At 42.8% G+C, this 15541-nt stretch overlaps 1 protein-coding gene across 12 annotated transcripts in view; it reads left to right on the top strand.

The window, feature by feature from the left end:
- The first annotated feature begins 321 nt into the window (after nucleotides 1-321).
- pdm3 (POU-domain protein pdm3) overlaps nucleotides 322-15541 on the top strand; it is a 181396-nt gene continuing 166176 nt past the window's right edge. For 4 of the 12 annotated variants that reach the window (XM_012285062.2, XM_012285063.2, XM_012285060.2 and 1 more), the window contains exon 1: nucleotides 322-1966. The gene's annotated coding sequence lies outside the window, so the exon portion shown is untranslated. The remainder of the gene's footprint in view (nucleotides 1967-15541) is intronic. The other 8 variants (XM_076532291.1, XM_012285061.2, XM_012285059.2 and 5 more) reach the window with 3 other exon arrangements.

Here is a 15541-nt window from a genome sequence, read left to right as displayed (position 1 = left end):
ACTCTTCAGCCCCGTCAGGCTGATTTGCATCACGGTTACGAGCTCGTTCGAGCTCGTGGTGGTTATATTACAGAGCAAGAGAGAGACAGTAGCGGGATGGAAAAAGGGGGACAGACGAGGGTCCCTCTCGCGCGTCCGCGTTCCACCCCCAAAGGCACCTCGCAGGAGGCAGCTCGGACACTCATAACAATCATAACAACGGGATCCCGCGAGTAACTCGCGGACCACCTCCGCGCATCGGGACCGCCCCCGGGACCGCCCACGATACCCCTTCCAGTCGAAGCTAGCATTGGTCGGCAGCTAGGCGGGAGAGAAGCCACGGCGGGTTTGCCTTCCCTCGGTTGAACAGCGGGGCCACTACGCAGCCAGACTGCGAACCGTCAGGATTCAGGTCCAAGTTTTCGCGCCGAGCATCGACCGCGCAACGTGTATACCACGCTGCCATCGAGCACGAGAATCTACGGAGCGTGTGATCCGCCAGCAGCGAACCGGGATCGATCGATCCTCCTTGATCGACGCCAGCCCCCTCTCATCGTTCGCGGTGCACCGACTCCAGCCGAGGTGTTTTCGAGGGATTCGAGGAAATTTCACCCGGAGGACGACCGTCGTCGGCCTAGCCCGGTGGGACGTCTGGTCAAGAAGGTGGTGGACCGGAGGAAGAGAAGTTCGCAAGTGGAGGAAGTTTGTGATACGTTGGTGATCAGCCAGGGTGTGCTTCGAGAGTGATCAGGGAATCAGAGCGTAGAGGTGCGTGCGCCGACTCGTTCAGTCGGCACGTGGACAGGGACACACGTACACGTACGCTTGACTGTTTGTTTTGTGGACACGTCTACTGGTGATCTGACGGGATCCGCTGGGATAAGTGGATCGTCCGAGAATCGTCTGACCGATACGCGCATCGACTACTCGTCTGCCAGAGCCGATCCTCTTCGGACTCGTCGTTCGGATCGTTTCGAGGGACTCGTTCGCAGTCGCGTTCTACGTTGTCGGTTTCGGCCGGCCGAAGACTGTCGAAAGTACATTATCACGAGGGCCACGTGCGGGAGGCAATTAAACGCGTGGCAGGTGCTACGGACAGGTGGTGGCCGAGTTAATTGCACGGCAATAAGCGTAGACATTCTGCGAAAGATTGATCAACGTTCACCGGTGCCGGTACGACCGACTGTATCGTGTGTAACGACTCGGCATCGCGGATTCGCAAGGACTCGGACTTTAATAAGCTCCTAATTATCGTCGCGGATAATTACGACGCGTGATCGCCGTTGTATTCTTCGGCGTGGAATCGAGGCGATAAGCACGGACAGCGAGCACATCGTTGACAAATAGAATAATTAAAATCGCATTAAACCGACTACGTCGCGTTCACGCCGCGCGTTATCTCGAAGGTGACCGAGTGTGCAGAGGAACGCTTACGTTTGACGAACCGGTGAAACGCTGTGTTTTTTCGTCGTTCGGTGCTCGTCAGCAACGATTTTGACATTCCCTTCCGGGTGCACATCCGACGAGAGCGATCGAAGAATCGAGTGACGTATTATCGGGTCTCGAGCAATTAACAGTTTGCTGCTTAATCGCTCCTAATTACTCGCAATTACCCGGCGTAATTATGGTAGGCTGATGTCACCGGCGGTCGATGTATTTGTGAATCGTTTGTCCGTCGATATCGGTTCACCGTCACCATCCGGACTGTTCGTTGTCGTCGTAACCGGTCGCTAGAAAATTGCCTAGTGATCGTGGAAAAGAAAGGCGGAGAAACACGCGAAAGTGCTTGGAACTTGGGACAGAGACGCGATCGTGATCGTTACGTGGCTACCGACAACTGTCGAGAACAGACTATTCGTCGACACCGAGAAACACGAATTTCGGTTCGATCCAACAACTAGTGGCATTGAGCTAAATAATTAAACGGCAGTCGACAAAACCTACGTCAAGACGAAGTCCCACGCACGTCAGACGCAAGTCGCCTCAGGTGAGTAATGTCGATTCTCAATTTTTATACATACGAAATCGAGAAGTTACTCTTGATTAGGTCGTTTAAATATGTCGAGTGAACTGTGTCTTCGGAACGAAGCTCGTGAAAGTTTGACAATTAGTCGAGATTAGCCTGACGCGTTGACTGTCGCGGTGACAACGGACGTATGTCGTCAGACACGGTTATTTATTAACACGATGAACTCCGAGGTACTAACATATCACAAACTTAGGAGCGGTGAACTAAAAAATATTCTACATAGATTTGATATTATATTAATATTCTGAGGTATCAAGTGATAAAATAGAGCAAAAGTTTGAATGATTATAATTATGTGTCTACATTTTTAATGTGTACGTAAAACTTCTTATTAAATTTCTGACGCAAACGTGTTAAATGTACGTGGACAGATAGGTTTTATTAGAGGGATGGGGCAGTAGAAACGGACATGCGTAGTCAGACACGCTATAACTGAATATTAGGAAAACGAGTACATAATTCCTCAATTCTTGCCTTGTCATGTTATGTGATTAGTATTTCATAACTCATGTCATTAAAATGTTATTAAAATGTATTTAAATCAGAACGTGTGTCTGTTTTAAAATAAATAGTGTACTATATTAAACTTTGGGAAAGGTTCAAAATTCTTGATGCAGTTAAAAATTTCATTTCTTTCCACCCGTTCGATTTATGAAATGTGTTAAAAATTTCTTACTGTTATGTTAAAACTGCAGAATAATTTTATAGACAGTGAAAATGGACATATGTTGTCAGACACGTAAACTTGAATAGCTGTCAGCGATCGGTATTATTAATTCAATACAATCGAATACCTAAGAGAAATATATGTGAAAAAAGTAAAAATATAGCATTTATCAACTCTTATATGATTAAGGATTAATTTCGCAAAAGTTCGAGCAGAAAATTAAAATTGTAAAATAAAACGATTGCATGTTACGTTTACAACGTCCAATGTCACATATGTCCATTTTGAAATGGTTAACCTGTTGCCTTACAATATCCACACGTGACGCACTCACGCTGTGACAAATCTTACACGAATTTTTAGTATGCTTCAACTTAAATTGTTAAATACAAAATCAAAATTTTAACTGTTTTTTCCTTTCCTAATATTGCGACTGTTCCCACTGACGTACCTGACAAACAAATCAAAAGCCAAGGAAAAAGTAACCTTGATAAGTAATGACTAGTATTACAGAATATAAATTTGTGTATAAGAAATTTATTAAGCGCATCCAAGTAGAATAATGTTATTACGAACGTTTGTTAAGGAAAGATAGGAAGTTTGATATCAAGATGAAGTTTGTCGGTAGATGTCTAGGATAAATTGTAGATTGTCGGTGCGTTGTTAGAAAAGGGAAGAAGTGTTTCCATCAAAATTCGGTACGCCGCAGCGGCGTGTATTTATATCTGGCTGGCAATTGCGAGGCTCGCGAGCGATAATCGTTGCCCCGATAGCATGAAGTTAATCTCTGTAATTAAGAAAGTTACTCCGGGGCCTGGCCACGCGGGAATGTTGCCTAGCGAGAGATTGAAACAGGCGTTGGGTTCCATGCGAAAGGTTCGCCCGAAGCTGGGCGATAATTCCCTGCGGCTACTTAGCTGCGTTCCAATAATTAGGGTGATAATTATGCGCGATCGCGAACGTGTCCGCGTCCAGTGTGACCTGAAAATGCTAATTGAAGGATCGTGCAAGTAAGTGCAACGTGATCGCCGATCTTTCTCAGTGCTCTTACGAATCGACTTTCAACGCGAACAAAAATGTTATGTTAATTGTTTCTGCATTTCACCTGCTTGACTTATTTAGAATTGGGTGACAGATTATATCGGTATGACCTATTATTCAACATCGTTAAAAATGTAGAGGAAAAGGAGCATTTATTTCTGGTCAAAATATTGAATTTTTATGATATGTACTTTTACTAGGTTTTTTATATGTTCTGTTTAAGTGACAGATATTTTTATACGGTTCACAAGTGTCATTTCTTTCCTTTTTAATGAAACTCGTATATTTAGATTTCACGTAGACGTGCAGACATTAGAAATTGATTTATAAAATTAATCGATTCGTTACAGTGTAGTCATTCTCCTCAGGGGAACTATTTATCATCAATAGCTGTTGTGAGTGCTTCATATTGACTTTTGTATTTTAAATAAATTTAGTATTCTCTTGAGAAGAGATTTTTCCCTGGAGAATCATATATTCACTATTCTCAACATATCTATGTACATTAATCCACAATAATCTATTTGAATCTACACAAATTTTCAATAACCTCAAAGACGTTCAAAACCACCTGATTGTCGCAAAAATTTCCAACACGTTTAATAATAATTGTACTCAATCCGAAAAATCTGCAAAACTCGAACAATCCTCTCAATAAAACTATACCGAACAACCGCACAAATATATTTAATCCATAAGCATCTAAAAGTGACACGCAAAACAATGGTCAAAATCGTTGTAAATAATCTGTGAAATCCTCGCTGAAAAATAGCATCGCAAATTCGCGGAGCAGGAAAATGAAAGAGCAAGTTATCCCCCGCACGTTTCACCTCGAAACGCGGCAAACAACTGGATCTCTCGAAAAGAACCGCAGATACGTTCCGATCGGAGTCATCAGCGGAATCATCCCCTTCGAGCGGGCGTACGAAGTGCGTGTCGAACACGCATGCACTCGTCATGAATCCAATTAACCGGCTCGCACACGCGCGTCAGATATTTTCGATGAAATGACACCGTCAGTGAACTACGCCACGACCCGGACCATGTGATTGGAGAGGTAAACAGGAGCACGTGTTGGCAGCGTGACTACGAGTGACGCTGCGGGGTCGAGGGCGGATAGCAGCACGAGGAGGAGGTGTGCGGAGAGGGAAGAGTAGCAGAGGGTAGAAAATCAGTGCGAGCAACCAGAGGGTAGGAGAGTTCTTTGCTTGCCACCTCGGGACTATGGTGAAAGAGAGGGTTGGTTGAAAGAGGAGGACGCGGAGAGAGAGGCCGTCGCTTTACGGGACGGAACAGAGAAAGAGAGGAGAAAAGTGGCGGTTGATGGAGAGTCGAAGGCGGAAAATCCCAAAGGAAGCACTCGACTCGAGGTATCGTCGGGACGCTCGAAACGAGCGTCCCTCTGAAAGAAAACCCCGGCTTTTCTTTGGGATCAATTCCTTTTGGTTCTATGCGAATTGATGTTTACGTTCTAGGAATCTTATCCGGTAGGTCATACCTTTTTGCTATGTATATTAGCCAATCGGTTTAATACTTCTTAAGTGACGTTCGGTTTCAATTCTATTGGTACTGGATTTTATTTAATAGCAATGCATGGAAGGTCTTATGTTCAAAAGATTCTTAATTGCAGTTAGCTGAAAATTTTGGTAATTATTTTCTAAACTAGTGGGCACTTGTTCATATGTCTGATATGTTCACCTCGTCATCATTGAACATAAATTACATTTCATCTAAGAACGTTCTTAATCCTAATAGCACTTCTGAATAATTTTGATAAGATTTTGAAAAATGTGTCGATATAGCTGACAAGTCTTGAGTGATTCGAATAATCGTCTATTATACTTCTAGCAATGAATCCATACAATAAAGTTCGAATACTCAGCAAAATAAGCGAAAGCGATTTAATTAGCAGCGTAATGTTTGTCACAAAATATCGTTCTTTCAGTGGAAAGAAAATGTAAAAGTAAAAAGAAGTAGAAAAGAAGGGAAACGAGACACCTCGGTCAATAAATACATATTCATGTCCGCATGGCAGTATACAGAAATATTCCGGTCCCGTTGAAAAGAATCGGAAAAGTGCAAATAAACGTACGGTTTCGCGGTGCATTGGTGGATAATAGGTAGCAGGGAACAGGGATATTGTCCAGGTCAAGAAAAGTAATCGATGCTTTCCCCTTCTTAAATCCTTCCACATTTCTCCTCGTTTCTCCACGTTTATCGTCTGTCTCTGTTCTCCTTCTCCCTCGGAGCTCGTCAACCCCCGTTTGCAGCCCCATTCAGTTCCCTTTTACCCGATTCAACCCCTGCCGACGATCCGGCGCGCGATAACATTTCGCTCGACAACTTACCCACTTCCAGCTCGCTTTGTAGCCTTGCTTCTCTATTTTCCATCCGGCGCCCTTCCATCGATTATCGACTCACGAATCACCGCCGTTAAGCAAGTTACGCCGCCGTCTTCGAGCGTCAAATGTGAATCGAGAAGTGCTTGCCACCGTTTCGTGCTCGAACGCGATATCGCGTATTAATCGGCGACACATGTCTCTCCTTGTATCCGATTAACTAATTCCTCTCGATTCTATCTATCCGCTTAACGATATCGCCCGTTTCCTTCTTTCTTTACTTCATTTTCAATTCTGAACCTGTAGAAATTCATTTTCTATGGTGGACTCATTAATTTGCATAATTGTTACGCACGATTATTTGACCTTAAGATTGCATAGATAGATGCTTTGTAAGTATTTTTAGATCCATACGTGGATGCCAGAAAAACTTGCATCGATTGTCGATACACTAATTTTAAGTTCTTAAAATTTTAAATCTCGACCAGGTAAAAAAGTTGCAGACAAAGTGATTGAAAATCCAATCCGTATTAAGCTAATCATCCGATGAAAATACCACGGTATTAACAATTAACATACTTCTGCTAAATATAGCTCTATCATTGACTAGAGAATTAATTCAATCCTACGCCATCCTTCCACATTTACACGCTCTTTTACACACGTACCTTCACACTTCCATTTACATCACAATAAATAGAAAAAGTACATACGTTTATCATCTCATCAGCGGGCAACAGAACTTCCCTAACCATAAGCTTGGAGAAACATAAAAAGGGATCCTCGAAGTACATTGTCGCATTGAAGGAACGATTCAGACACAATTGCACGTGACATTGTGCCAGCACGTAAGTACAATTACACGTTTCGCGCAAGTGGTTGTTTGAATGGCCGAGCGGAGGAAAAGGATAAGAAACGAAAAGGGAGTTCGATCTCTCTTTCCTATTGAAGCGGATCTGCGACGCAATTGGACGCGAGACGACGTGACACCCCATAGCGCGAGGCGATGCGTGCGGTGTCATTAATTCTAATAATTCATAAAGAAGCACGCACGTGCGTTAACGGGGCGGGGAGGATTACGCATCGAGGGACAGACCGATGCTACGGCACGAGTGTTTTTGTACGCTCGATGCTCCTAATAGACCTAATTTGCGTGTAAAAGCACTCCCGAGATTTCCGTGCCTCGTCGCCCTATTGAGGACTTCTTCTCGCCGGGAAAAGGGTCCCAAGAAGAATTTAAATTCTCCGAAGAATGGTCCGGTGCTCCGCACATATTTTACGCCACCCTTTCTCTCTCTTCTTCGCTTTGCTCTTACCTCCTCTTCTGGGATAATAGAATCGTTTCGTGAGCTAGATAATGCTTGACTTATATTTCTGACCCTTGTATTTAATTGTCCTTGGTTTCTTTCGCTTTCGATTCTCCTGCCACCTTAATTGTGCTTTTGGCTTGTTCGCGGTACTAAGTCTTTCTTTACACTTTACTCTCATGCGTTTCATATTTCGTATCTATAAAACATCTTACAGTATACTTTTCTCATATAAAAACAGAAGATTGAGTTATATTTCAACATTGCTTGTTATCAAGATTTTGTTATTATATGTGTGATCTAACTCAAAATTCCGAAAGAATGAAGCCTTCTAATTATGTATAGTGCCCATTAATTTTAGCCACGATCTTCAAAAAAAGCTAAATAAAATAAAAATTTAGCGGCAAGTTAAAAGTAACATCAATCAATCTTCTAAAAAAGAGACGAATAATTACAAGGCGTAAGAGGTACGAAAGAAGGTACTTGACCGGTTAGGTCCGGCGGACAAAAAAGGGACATACGGCTATTTAACGCATCGAATTCGAGCATTTTCCGGTTCGATCGACCGATAAGTGCCAGTTTTATTCAAGTACAACGGTTAATCCCGTTACACGAGGGATAAAAAAGAAAATGGGGTCCAATGAACCGGGAGCAACTCGTCTTTGGGCCAGATGTTAATACCAAACGACTCAGCGTGAGCCGCGAAGGCGGTTTAGTACGTAAATACATCTTCAGCAGGGGGTACCATTATAATGGGCATGTGCGGTTAAGGTTCTATTTGTGGTAATTCGGAGTTTAATGCACTCACGCTCTGATTTAGCCGGCGGGCTGACACTTTTTTTGTCCGGCGCAACCCCAACGACGCTGGCGCCGTAAAACATGAAATATTCTTCCTGCGCCTACGAGAATGCCCTCTGTTCGCCTACGCGTTTTCGCGTGTACCATCGCCTTTTCCGTCCTTTGTGCCAAAATTTTACGTCCCTGATCCTGTTTCGTGTGAACACGAATTTTATTATGTATTCTGTTAGCTTACTTTCGTCGAAACAATTTGTATACAATTTTCTTCATATGACAATTCACTATCATAATCATTAGATATGAAAATTTCATGACTTAAATATATGAAGTCTGAATACATAAATTCATATGTCTAATACATAAATTAATTAATATCGAACAATAGTGTATCTGTCGCACTTTTGTATGTTGTTCATATAAGCACCGGTGAATCTTGAATCTATGAAGGTGTCGATTCATGGACGACCGAATCAAAGGTGCGTTGCGTAACGCAACGTATCTTCGACGAGGCGTTCGCACAGTTGCATTAACGGGCCGCTGTTCAGTTTAATCCTTGCGTTTCGTGACTCGGGACAAAGCCCCTCGGATTTCTAACGGAATCGTATCGCACGAAACGACCATTACCTGGCCCGGCACTTAGCCGCCATGCTTACGTACATTCGTCGTTAAAGATTAATTCGAATCGCTCGATACATATGTACTTTTGTATAGAAAGATCTTAGACTAGTCAACCAATAAGGCATATGACAATCTTCAATAGGTATATGTGCAAATAAGCAGGAAGTTCTGATTCATAGGTAGACGCTGAGGGACTTCCCTAGCAAGAATTTAAGCAAAAACTGAATAAATCTGAGGATATGAAGAGAGTGTAACTTGCAGAGAGCCTAATGGTAGCTTATGATCATCCCTGTTCTTAGGACTGCTTACTCTACGAAAAAGAGTAATCTAGGAAGAGTGCAATGTAGACATATTCCTCTTCCTCGCAGTCTTCACGTATACACAGATCACAAGTTCCCGATTGAGAATCCTAAATTTTATTATAAATGACAGTAGGTATCAAAACCTAACCAACAGATAATCCACCATCATAGCTAACTATCTCAGGAAAACAAGTTATCTCGTAAAGTGAATAGCTGATTCTCTGGAAAAGGATGAATATTTCACCCTCCCGTCAACATTAACAAAACACACGCAAAAGACTCGTATTGATCATACAAGAGCGTATAACAGAACTCCCGAGAATTTGGCAGCGGCTTTTGTTAATTCTGGTGTGGAGTGAGCTCGAGTGATTCGCGCGTTCCAGCTTGCTTTCTGCTCGTTCTCTTTAGCATTATGAGCACGGTTAGGCGCCACAAAGCCGCGATTATGCGTTGCCATTAGACCGGTCGATTGATTACGGGATCGTGAAAAAAAAGAGCCGGCAAGGACAATGTCGCGATGGGCGGTTGCCAACTGGTCCCGCTGGGATCATTTTATTGGCCGTGTTTCAAGTAGGAGGGCTACCCATTGCTGTCTTCTTCTGCTTTCTCTCCTCTTCTCTCTTCAACCTTTTCTTTTTCTTCTACCCCCTCGCAGACGGCCTTGTACCTTCGTCCAACGTTTCGAACCCCTATTTTCAACTGTCCAAAGATTTTGGCGTTCATTTTGCTCTGTATCCTGCAGGTAACGCTGAAATTGCTGTCTTGGCCGGAAAGTGAGAGCGATGTTTAATTTCTGTTGAGCTCGTGGGAACTGGAGCGATTGAATGTTCAATTTGTTGTTTTAGTTTCGACAAACTTTTTGCGAAACTCGGAAAGTGGCGACTTCCTAGTATCAAAGTTAGATGTGATCACTTTTTAACATTTCTGAATAAATTTTGTACAAATAATTTTATATTCACAGCTCGGATTTATACTCTCTTTCTATCAAAAGTCACAGGTCTCTTTCTTTCGTTTTATTGAAAACATCTCTGTTTCACACGCATCTACTCCATTTTATCAAAAGTGACTGCCTTCTGCAAAATGGCACCTTACAAAGGGTGCTTTACCTTTATTCAAGTATTCCAGATATTACTGTCGATCGTTTCATCTTCTTACTCGAACTCGAGGATCATTTATTCCGCCCCAAGAATACCACCAAAAAGATCAAATTACCCTGATCGTCACAGTGGAGACCCATCTCGCTTTCATGTCCCGCGTCTCCAAATAACCCATGTTTCCTTTCGTTCGGAAGCTGACGGTTGACACGCAATACCACGAAATCGAAGTCTCGTATAAAATGGGCCAACGTCTACGAAGAAGCGGGTAGTCGGGGCATGGTGGTGCCATATGGCGATTATCCGCGGCCCGGTTATTTATAGCGTCCCGTTGCAAGAGCAACGCGGCATTCGGCTTCGTTTTCGCGGCTAACTGGACCGAGCCTAAAATTCTAAAACCGCCGCGTGCAAGTCTTGCCGGCAACGGGAATCGGCCTCATAAATCGATGCCCCGGACTTTGGGCGGTTTACGCGCACCTCGGTGTTGCCCGAGGCGGCGAACAAGAGAGAGAGAGAAGGAAAGAGAGAGAAGCAGAGACATCTCGTACACGAACAAGAAGGAAAGAGAAACAGCCAGGACTATGTGGAAACTAGCTGCTGGCCAGAGGCGTACGGTTGTTTCTAAACCCACCTTATCTACTAGCCCCTATAATAAGCTGCGATCTGAGACCGTATATCCCACCCGCACACACACGAACAAACTCGGGAAGAAGCCACTCCAACATACAGGGTGAGAAATGGGTACGAATTTTTATTTTTAAGGTTCATACCACCTGTTAGTATCCTGATATTTATACTTTTGGGTTTTAATTATTTTGGAGTCTTTAAAGATTTGTCGTAGGGTGTTAAAGCATAGGGTTCTTGAGTTTTAATTAAATGAACTTGAATTTTGCATAATAGTTTGATAAATGATATGTAGGAGTGGGGTTTGCGTACTTGTGAAGGAACGAAGAGATGTTGAGTAAGGGGTGTTCAAAGTTAACACGCCACCCTGTAGATAAAGGCACACATACATCAGTAACAGCAGGTCGGCCATTCGAAGGAGCTACCCGCAATTCCCGGACGCTTATACGCGGTGTTGTAGGCCACGGAACGCTTGCAATTACAAGCTGGTCAACATATAATTATCCCCAATGACCATAAATTACCGGATTTTTATGCGCAACATTCTTAATTACCCTTTGAATTAACATCAATCAACCCCCTTAATTGTACGCTGCTGCTGGCGGCGTCGCTGACGCTGCGTTGCCTCTCTTCTCAGTTCATCCTCCGCCTCCTTTCTTCTTCCTCCTACTTCGGCAAGTCGAGCACGGGTATAAACCAGGCACGATGATAATGCGAAAGCACGATACTCGGCCCCGAAGCGAGAAGAAGAAATATCGAAGAAGAGGGTAACCGATCGAGACGAAAGTCGAGCAGGACACGTGGTGTGGCAGTCGCTACGAAATCACCCCGAGGGTGGCTTTTAGTGGTTAAACGTCTCCGATCGAGGGAAATGCGGATAGAATGGAAGAGGGAGAGGGAGAGGCTCGTGACGGCTCGTCGCATAATGCACGCGTTTTAATTGCCTCCCTAGACACTCGAACGATCCTCGTATCAATGGTCCCGGTGTGTTTTAATTGCATATTCGATTACGTGGACTTTCACCGGCTGATCCCGTCAGCAATTATCGCTCGTGGAGACATGCTAGGATGCACTCGGTGAAAGCGGATACTCGTTTCTCGATGAAAAGAACCGCGAGCCTCGATTTTCCCCGAGAAAATTGACCGACGGACTTCCGTTTCTCGCGTGTTGGTTCAGCTGCATTCTATCGGCAGATTCGTCGTTCTCCAGATGAGACATCTGTTTGGTTCATTGATTTTTTGGATCTTTATTCTTGGGACAATACGTAATTGCTTTTTAATCTTCACTTAAAATAAAATGAGTCCTAAACAACGACTGGTTGTGATTCTGCATAAGGGATGAAGCTACCTCTAAGAAATAATATATGAAGAAAATAAGTGAGACTTAATTAAGTGATGTTTGTGAGTGAATAAATTTGGGAACCTATTTTTTGAGGTTGTTGAGGTGACTCGTAAAAAATAATTGATTTGTTAAAAATACTAAGTAACACAATTTTCAATAACTTCAACGATGAATGTAACCTAACTACTATACGTAACCTAACCACAGATGCATTGTACTACATGTACTATTGTACTATACCTACTGTAAACTAACTGTAATGTACTTTATGACTGCTGTATAAATCTCATATGATTTAAGGCAATAATAATAATAAATAAATAAATAACTATTGTCAAATAGTAATCCCCAGAAAGGCAGCAAATAATCCAAAATTCTAACCCTCGTCAAAAGATTTATTTTGGCGAAGCATGCAGCTAATCCCTATCAATTATCATGATACAAACCGAACGTGCAATTACGCGCAAAACGAATTGACACGTGTAATCGGTAAAATGGAAGGTTATCGGATTCGACGATGATTAATCCATTCCCAAAGCCGAGGTAGAAACGAAACGCCTCTCGAACAGACGGTGGAGGGTAGCAATTTTCAAATATTAAGCCCCAATGACACTTGAACGATCACGGTTATAATCATTGCCGATTTCTTCGGCCTCGTTGGAGGGATTCTCCTTCCGTTTCACGTATCACGATCGGAAGAGAGGGACGATGCGATACGCTAATGAAACCGCGCTCTCATTAAAGCATCCAAATCGACGATACTAATTGGCTAGCTTTCGGAATACCCAGCATTATACCTCAGGATGCGATATAATAATCGTTGCGGACGAATTCGGCCCCGGACAGCCGGTGGTTAAAGCGTCTAGTAATTTCACGGGCGCAGCCCTAGAGCGATTAATATGATTCCAACGGAAATTAACGACCGCAAACGGAAAAAAGGGAGGCTCGTTCGTTCGAGGCTCGACTGGCCACTCGATCGTCGACAAGCAGTCCTTCGAAATGAGAGGATCGCTTAAGACGCGAGCAATTTACTTCCTTTAAAGCGTACGCGTTAACTGTTCGCTTGCTTTGCTTGTTACTTCAACTCTACACGTTGTAACCGACCACTTTCTTTCGTTCCATCAGCGGTAATTCCAAGTTTTTTAGATTTTTCCAACGGTGATTAACACGCCGGCTAACGCGCTGATCGATGCCTCTAATTTTCTGCAATCAAACGAAAAATAGAAAGAGACCAACTTTCGTGACAGTGAATAGCCGGGTTTTAAATAGTTTTAACGTTATCAGACGTATGAAATTTAAACGGTATATATATTTTTAATTATAGTATTTTCCATAGAAGCCAAATGATCTTGAACATAAAATATATGCGCAATCGTAAGCCGTACATAATAATTATGCGCAGTGAAGCTGTTACACTTTATTTTACTGCACTTATTGTATACACTTTATTGCGCACGATTATTATTTTCAGTCATCGACTATATGCTTAATGGTCAAGGACGTAATCAAGGTCATTCAACATTTTCTGCCTTCGTTGCAACGATATTAATAACCACAATGTCTTATCCTTGAACAACTTATATTAAAACCCTACCTCTAAAAAATAAATTCCCAAGTACATAAGTTCAATGCCTTGAATTCTAGACTCGCAATTGTGAATAAAAGAAATTACACTCCTGCAACAGCTAACACATTTACGTTTGTATTTCTTGGCGTAAGAATTACGGCAAGTCAGAACAATTCCTCGACAGAACCGTCATCAAATCGCGCGTCCCTCGTAGCTAATTAACTAACACCGATAGATTTCCAGGAATTCTCACGAACGATGCAATACCCGCTAATTCCGCTCGATAACGAGACGCAAAACTGCTGTAATTACACGGTTACGTAGGCTGGAATATCGTGTCGAGGCCCTATACGCTGCCTAACGGTGAATCTCGATGATCGCGATCCAAGCTCGACCGTAGGTCGTTGCAAACCCGTATAAGCTTTATCATGAGCGACGATTTTTTTTTTGCAAAAACCCTAATATTTAGAGGGCGACCATTATAAAACGCCTTTCACGAGGAACAAAGTAGTTGGTGGGCTGACGGTGCGCCCTTTGACAATAATTTGTCCAGAATAACCGGCTGCTCTCTCTCTCTCTTTCTCTTCCTCTAACCCAGGCTTCCGCTCGATGATCCATCCAGCCGTTCGTCATAGGCGTACGGCTTTTAAAAAAGTGAAGCGCTGGACTCGGGCCAGCGCAAAAATAGAAGCAGATGTTGTTAGTTGCGTTCAGCAAGTACACGAACCGCGAGCTTCGACGATGGATCTCGCCGACCTCTGGCCCGGAGGAAAAAAAAGAAAGGACAAGGATGAAAGCTTGATCGAGGAGTTAGAAGAAGTAGATAGGGTAAACTTCGACCTTGTGTTAATAACTGCCCACCCGCTTTTACTGTGAGGTCGCAAATTTATTATGCTCCAGTTAGAACGTTTCAAAATCGCTTTGGATCAATCGCGAAATATTGCGGTCATGGTACCGTGCAAGGACTCTCACGTTTTTGAGATTTAAAAATATTTTGATTTCAAGTTATTCAATTTCCGAGTTGTGGTACGTTGGGGACTTGAGTATTCGGAATTTACAAAGTTGAGAATGTAGAAAACTCTGAATAGAACTTTAGGTATTTAGTCGGCCAGAAATATACTTTGATTTAAAGAAATAAGAGAATGAAGAAGTTCATTAATGTACGAAATCAAGAATTGAGGAATTAACTCGAAAATTTTCCAATATAGAAACATGGACACATAAGAACGTGATAAGTCAAGTCTCAATAGACCTCAATAAAACACCTAACCTATGATTACATCGATGATTCACTTAGCACTTAAGTATAGGCAGTAAGCAAAATAAAAATATTCTAAAACTATCACAGTCAGAAAGATGCCATGGCAGGGTAATTCCGTTGCCCTTGAATTCTTCCTAACCGTCCACACAGATAAAAATAATTAGCCTGATAAATGCGAGGTGTCTGTAGGTGGCGCCCTGTTTTATTCTTGAAGCAACGGGATTCTTGGTCTCTCACCACTATCTCTTGCTCTGACTCGATGCCATCGGCCAAATGTTTTTGCTTTGAAGTCGGAAGATGAACGGGGGCTTCCTTCTAATTTCCACTGTCTGCATTCTTAACAGCTGCACGCAGCACGCTTCGATACGGCCGACGGGAGAAACGCGTTTAATTAGTATCGTGTTTATGCGTGTCGCTCTGCCCTTTCATGTTACCCTCGGACCTCACGTCGGAGACAATTTAAAATACTATCGATCTTTTGGATAAGATTCTTCACAAATTTCTGACTCTTCAAGTTTTTAGATTCGTAACTTACTTCTTTAGCAAATTAGACTTTACCATTGCTATCTACTTT

Source organism: Megachile rotundata, chromosome 6 (genome assembly GCF_050947335.1).
Source record: "Megachile rotundata isolate GNS110a chromosome 6, iyMegRotu1, whole genome shotgun sequence".
In the NCBI taxonomy this organism is placed as follows: Eukaryota; Metazoa; Arthropoda; class Insecta; order Hymenoptera; family Megachilidae; genus Megachile; species Megachile rotundata.
This window is presented reverse-complemented; position numbering and strand designations above follow the sequence as displayed.